A 6,000-nucleotide genomic window follows, 5' to 3' on the forward strand; every position below is an offset into this window, starting at 1 on the left:
GTGGGGGACTTGCTTTAAGGCCAGAGCTCTGTTTGGTTGGCCCCAATTTTTATTTGTGGGGAGATTAAGGGAAAATAAAAGGAAACATTTAAAGCAACCCAGCCCTCCTTTCTGTCCGCGGAGGGTGAATGCGGAGGGTGAATGGTGGGAGCCTCCTGTGGAGGCAGCTGCCTGCGGCATCGCGCCCCGGGGGGGTGGGGGGACAGCAGCAGACTCGGTGCCCGCGGTCCCCGCAGCTTCCGCACCCTCCCCTCCCCGGCCGGCCCGAGACCACCCCCGCCCCCGCCCCGCCCCGCCGAAGACTTTTTGAAGTTGATCAATGAAACATGTTTTATTTACGGGCCCATTGGTGCGCGGGGGCTCCGCGAGGCGAGGCCTTCATTGCTTGCAGCATAAAGGAAGAGTGGGCGGACTCTGGGCTGGGGGAGAAAGAAGGGAAAATCAGAGTTCCGTCTGCTCCCTGGAAAATAAAGGGGGAGAGAGGAGGAGGAGGAGGGTAGAAATTGTGGATTTGCTCAATAAAGAGCCCGCGGAGGGAGAGGTCCGCTCAATCCTCTTAGTCCAGACAATGTAGGGCCCGGGCCCGCGGATTCCACCTCGGGATGGAAGAGCCGTGGGCTGTTTAAATTGCTACTTAGGTTTCCAGCTGTTTTACCAGTGATTTGCCCAACTTAATAGCTCTTTAAGGCTTTAAACAAGAAAATAGCTCTTCTCACGACTCAAAGGAGCGGCCCTGGTTAGTTCAGACGGCGCCCATTGTCTGAGGCTTAACCCTTCCTTGTGCCCAGTCCCCTCCCCCTCGTCCCAGACTTTGTCAGCGCGCTCGGAGACTATTTATCCTTTTAACATGCTGGTTTTCTGGGCCTCCGTCCAGAGGACTTCTAAATAAGTACTTATTTGAGGGGACTGCCTGTCTGCGGCCTTTGAGCATCCCCCAACAAATTCATAACAAATAGTAAGAATAATCATTAGGGCCAGAGCGCCTACTTAGTGAGCACCTACTATGGGCCAGGCCTTGGGTTCAACATTTTTCTTCGTGCATCCCATTTCATTCTCAAACTTGTCTGCGGAGGAGGTGGGCACTCTGCTGTGATGGCCATCTTATGGATGGGGAAACCGAGGCACAGAGGAAGGAACCATGTACAGGCATACAGCAAGGGCAGGGCTAGTCTGATTTCCAGGGTCCAGTCTCCTAACCGCCACCCTGCTGCCAGTTAGCCGTGGAAGCTTGGACTGGCCAGGGGAAGGTGGGGGTGAGGGGTCTGACCTCAAGCGCCTGTGTCCAGAACCTGCCTTTAACTGCATGAAACCAATTGTCCATCTACAGCGATATGACTCTAATGTGCTAAAAACAGCAGTTGTTTCTCCCATCATGAAAATCACACACATACACTGTAAATGTGAGCTACCATCATCATCATCACTATCCCTGTTATCATTATGGAGATACTTCCAGAGAAGAGGGTTTGGGCGTGCTGTATTTCCTTCGGTCTTATTTTTCACACATATATACATACCCAGAGTGACTGTAATTACACTGTGCCCTACTTTGGATAGGTATGCTTTTATTTTTTTCTTGAAGAGTCACCAAGCCAGAAGGCTTTGGTGAAGGCTTGTCGATTTTCCCTGTCGATCCTATGTCCTTGATTCTTAGACCAGATTACACACTGTAGATTATGTGCAAGGGCTTATAATCATGCAGAGGAAGTCTTTAGAGATGGACGGGAGAACTTTGCAGGTGAACAAAACACAGAGGAGGAAAAAGTACCAGATAAGGTGCATGTTCAAGGCATAGTTTTTTGGGAGTGGAGACTGTGTATCTGGCCAGACCATAGAAGGAGATGGGGTTGGAACCTGGAACCTCAAGGCTAGACTCAGTCCAAGGGTTTAGCTTTACTCCTGCAGGTAATGGGGAGCCATGGATGGTTTCTGAGCAAGGGCTGTGACCAGATCAATGCTGTATGGCCCACACCTGAGACCGCAAGAAAGGCAGCCCTGGGGTCCAGCCTGCCTCCTGGCAGAAAAAACCCACTTTTCCAACAGAGTGGAAATTGGCTTCCCGACCTTCCTTGGCCACAGCTGGGGAATGCGACCCAGGCTGGTCTTCGCTGGGCTGGGCCATGCTGGAGCCCCTCATGTGACTGTGTCTCTGGTATGTAGGAGAGAAGCGTGCACAGAAATTGCCTCTCATCTGCCCCTGCCACTGCAGACTCTCGCAGGTAAGATCAATTCCTTGTCATTTGGTGAGTAGGTTTAAAAAGGGTCACTCTCGGGAATGCAAGCTGGTGCAGCCACTCTGGAAAACAGTATGGAGGTTCCTCAAAAAGTTGAAAATACCATATGATCCAGCAATTGCATTACCGGGTATTTACCCCAAAGATACAAATGTAGGGATCCGAAGGGGTACGTGCACCCCGATGTTTATAGCAGCAATGTCCACAATAGCCAAACTGTGGAAAGAGCCAAGATGTCCATCGACAGATGAATGGATAAAGAAGATGTGGTATATATATACAATGGAATATTATGCAGCCATCAAAAGGAATGAGATCTTGCCATTTGCAAGGACGTGGATGGAACTGGAGGGTATTATGCTGAGCGAAATAAGTCAAACAGAGAAAGACATGTATCATATGACCTCACTGATATGAGGAATTCTTAATCTCAGGAAACAAACTGAGGGTTGCTGGAGTGGTGGGGGGTGGGAGGGATGAGATGGCTGGGTGATAGACATTGGGGAGGGTATGTGCTATGGTGAGTGCTGTGAATTGTGCAAGACTGTTGAGTCACAGACCTGTACCTCTGAAACAAATAATACATTATATGTTTAAAAAAAAAGAAGAAGAAGATAGCAGGAGGGGAAGAACGAAGTGGGGGAAATTGGAGGGGGAGATGAACCATGAGAGATGATGGACTCTGAAAAAAAAACTGAGGGTTCTAGAGGGGAAGGGGGTGGGGGATGGGTTAGCCTGGTGATGGGTATTAAAGAGGGCACGTTCTGCATGGAGCACTGGGTGTTATATGCAAACAATGAATCATGGAACACTACATCAAAACTAATGATGTAATATATGGTGATTAACATAACATAATAAAAAATAAATAAAAAATCTAAAAAAATAAAAAAAAGGGTCACTCTCGGGCACCTGGGTGGCTCAGTTGGTTGAGTGTCTGCCTTCAGCTCAGGTCATGATCCCGGGGTCCTGGGATCGAGTCCCGAGTCGGGCTCCCCACTCAGCAGGGAGCCTGCTTCTCCCTCTCCCTCTGCCTGCTGCTCGCCCTACTTGTGCTCGCTCTCTCTGACAAATAAAAAAATAAAATCTTAAAAAAAAAAAAGTCACTCTCTTTCAGTCCTCTTATTTTACAGATGGGGAAACTGAGGCCCAGAGTGGGGAAGGGGCATGCCAAGTATATCATGGTAGGTAAGTGGCAAAGGCAGAACTGAGAAAAATTTCTTACGTTTATATCACGGTTGGTAATACCCATCCATTCCTATCCTGTTCCTCTCATCTTTTTTTTTTTTTTTTTTAGTAACATACTTAACAAGACAATGTAAATCTTGTAATTCTTGGTGTTGGAGAAGGTACAGGACACAGACGTTGGCGCGCACAATTGGCCAGAGTATAAATTGCCGCAACCTTGTGGGAAGGCAATTTGGTAACGTATATCAATGTTTTAACGCAAAGGTCCATTGAGCAATTCCATTGCTGAGAATCGTTCCCACAAATATATTCACAAATGTGTACAAAGACGTATGTACAAGGATGTTCATCACAGTACTGCTTTGTATACCTAAAACTTGGGGAAAAAACCCAGCAACTCTAAATGTCTATAAATGAGGACTGGGTAAATAAATTTTGCTATGTCCAACCGTGAAGTATTATACAGCCGTCAAGAGGAATGGACTAGACCAATCTGTATCTCCACTAACAGTGTTTGAGAATGAGTATTTCTTCAGAAGCTTGGGTATTTTCAAACTTTAAAGTCTTGGCTAATATGACAGGTTAAAAAAAGAACATCCTCTCATTTTCACTCATGTGTCTTAATTATGAGTGAGGTTGAATATTTTCCATATAGCTGTTGCTCATTTTAAATCCTTTTTCTGGGCATTTCCTTTTCATATACAGCTTTTGCCCCTTTTCCTGTTAGGTTTTGAGTCTTTTCCTCACTGGTATGAGCGTTTTCTAAATTAAAGCAATTAATCCCATGGAATGTCACTCCCTGTGTAGGCTTTCATCGTGGTTTTGTTTATACTTTTTTTCTTCACTCAGAAACTTACATTTTTTTATGTGGTCTTACTCTTTTAACTTTGATTTTTTGGGTACAGAAGATATTTTAAAAAAATAGTTGTATCAGTTCTCCTTCCCTTTTTTGATTTCTTCAATCATTTTGAAGCCTGGGAGGTTCTCATCCCTCCAGAGAGCTGGTCAGTATTCACTTATATTTTTGGCCAGTCTTTTGAGGATTTGATTTGCTTTATAGATAATTTATTCATCAGTCTATGTGAAAATGGGTTTAAACTTATATTTTCCCTTACATGGTCTCCCAATTGTCTTTATTCAACATTCCTTCCATTGGTCATTAGCTGGAGAAGACAGTGTTATCATGGTTTGAGCTAGTTTTATGTAGGAAAGACATTTCTGTTCCCCATTAATCATGTATTTTAATATTGGAGAGGGCGTATTCTTGTCTTTTTGAAGATAATCTTTGGATTTCTCACTCATTTGTTTCCTCAAATGAATTTTATTATGGCCTCCAGGTATCCTGCTTAGAAAGATCTTTCCCCCCTAAGATTATAAATAACTTCACCTATGTTTTCTTTTAGAGTTTTTATGGTTTGATTTCTTTGTGGTTTAAATCTTGGATCCTTCTGGAATTTATTTTGGTATAAGGGGTGAGGTAGGGATTCAACTTAATTTTTTCCAGATGGCTCACTACCAGTTATCTCAATGCCCTGCTTTGACTAATACACCTCTTCTCTCTGATATGCAATGCCTCCTTTTTCTCCCCCCCACGTGCTGACTTCCCACATACGTTTCCACAGATTTCTGTTCTCCGGGCTGGACTGGGCGTCTAGTTCTTTTCCAGTACTAAACTTTAAAAAAATTATTGTACTTTCATAATATGTTTTAACATCTGGTAAAGCCAGTCCTGCTTCATTACTTTTGTTTTTCCTTAGAATTTCCCGGCTAGTCTCACATGTTTATTTTTCCAGATGAAATTTGGTATCATTTTGTCAAGTTCTACAAAATAAAAGAAAATAAAAACCTAGTTGGTTTAAGGGTTTTCTTATTAATGAGCATAGTTTTATTATAGATTATTTTTATTAACCCTTTGCCATTCATTTGGTTGTCAGTCTGTTTTTCTCCCTGTCTATTCGCCCCCCATTTTTTTAAAAATATAGTCAATCTTGTTCTCCTTTTCCTTTTAAAAAAATCTTAAATTTTAAAGCTTGGAAACATCCCATTCCTCCGGAGATGTGGTCAATATTCGCTTATATTTTTGGCCAGTCTTCCTAAGATTTGATTTGCTTTATAAGCCATTTCTATTTTCAGCACGTGTGAAAGATGGGAAGCATGAGTCTAAGCTGGTTTTTTTCTGTGCTGCTCCTTCATGGTTCCTTGTCTCCCAAAGGCAACGCTATCGAATATTAAATTCTTTTATGTGAGAAGGCTTCTCGGCTCTCCATTCTGTCCCCCATCCATGCTTGCTCTGCAACTTAATCCAGGGCTTAATCATCAATGCTAGCATCCGAGAGGGCTGATTGCTTGTGTTTCTCAAAATATTCTTTGGATTTCTCACCCTTCTATTTCCCAAAATACCCCAGCCTGCGTGATTCATTTGGCCCCACAAGAACCCTGTGAAATAAGCAAGAACCGTTAATTCCACCAGCGGAGGGTCCGCCTGGGCTGCGGGGCTAGGGGAGAGACCAGATGACACATGGCTGTCATAGTTCTGAGGGAACTAAAGTGTTCCTTTAGGATCTGAAGTCCGCTCCCC

This window comes from Phoca vitulina, unplaced genomic scaffold (genome assembly GCF_004348235.1).
Source record: "Phoca vitulina isolate PV1807 unplaced genomic scaffold, GSC_HSeal_1.0 scaffold19, whole genome shotgun sequence".
Taxonomy (NCBI): Eukaryota; Metazoa; Chordata; class Mammalia; order Carnivora; family Phocidae; genus Phoca; species Phoca vitulina.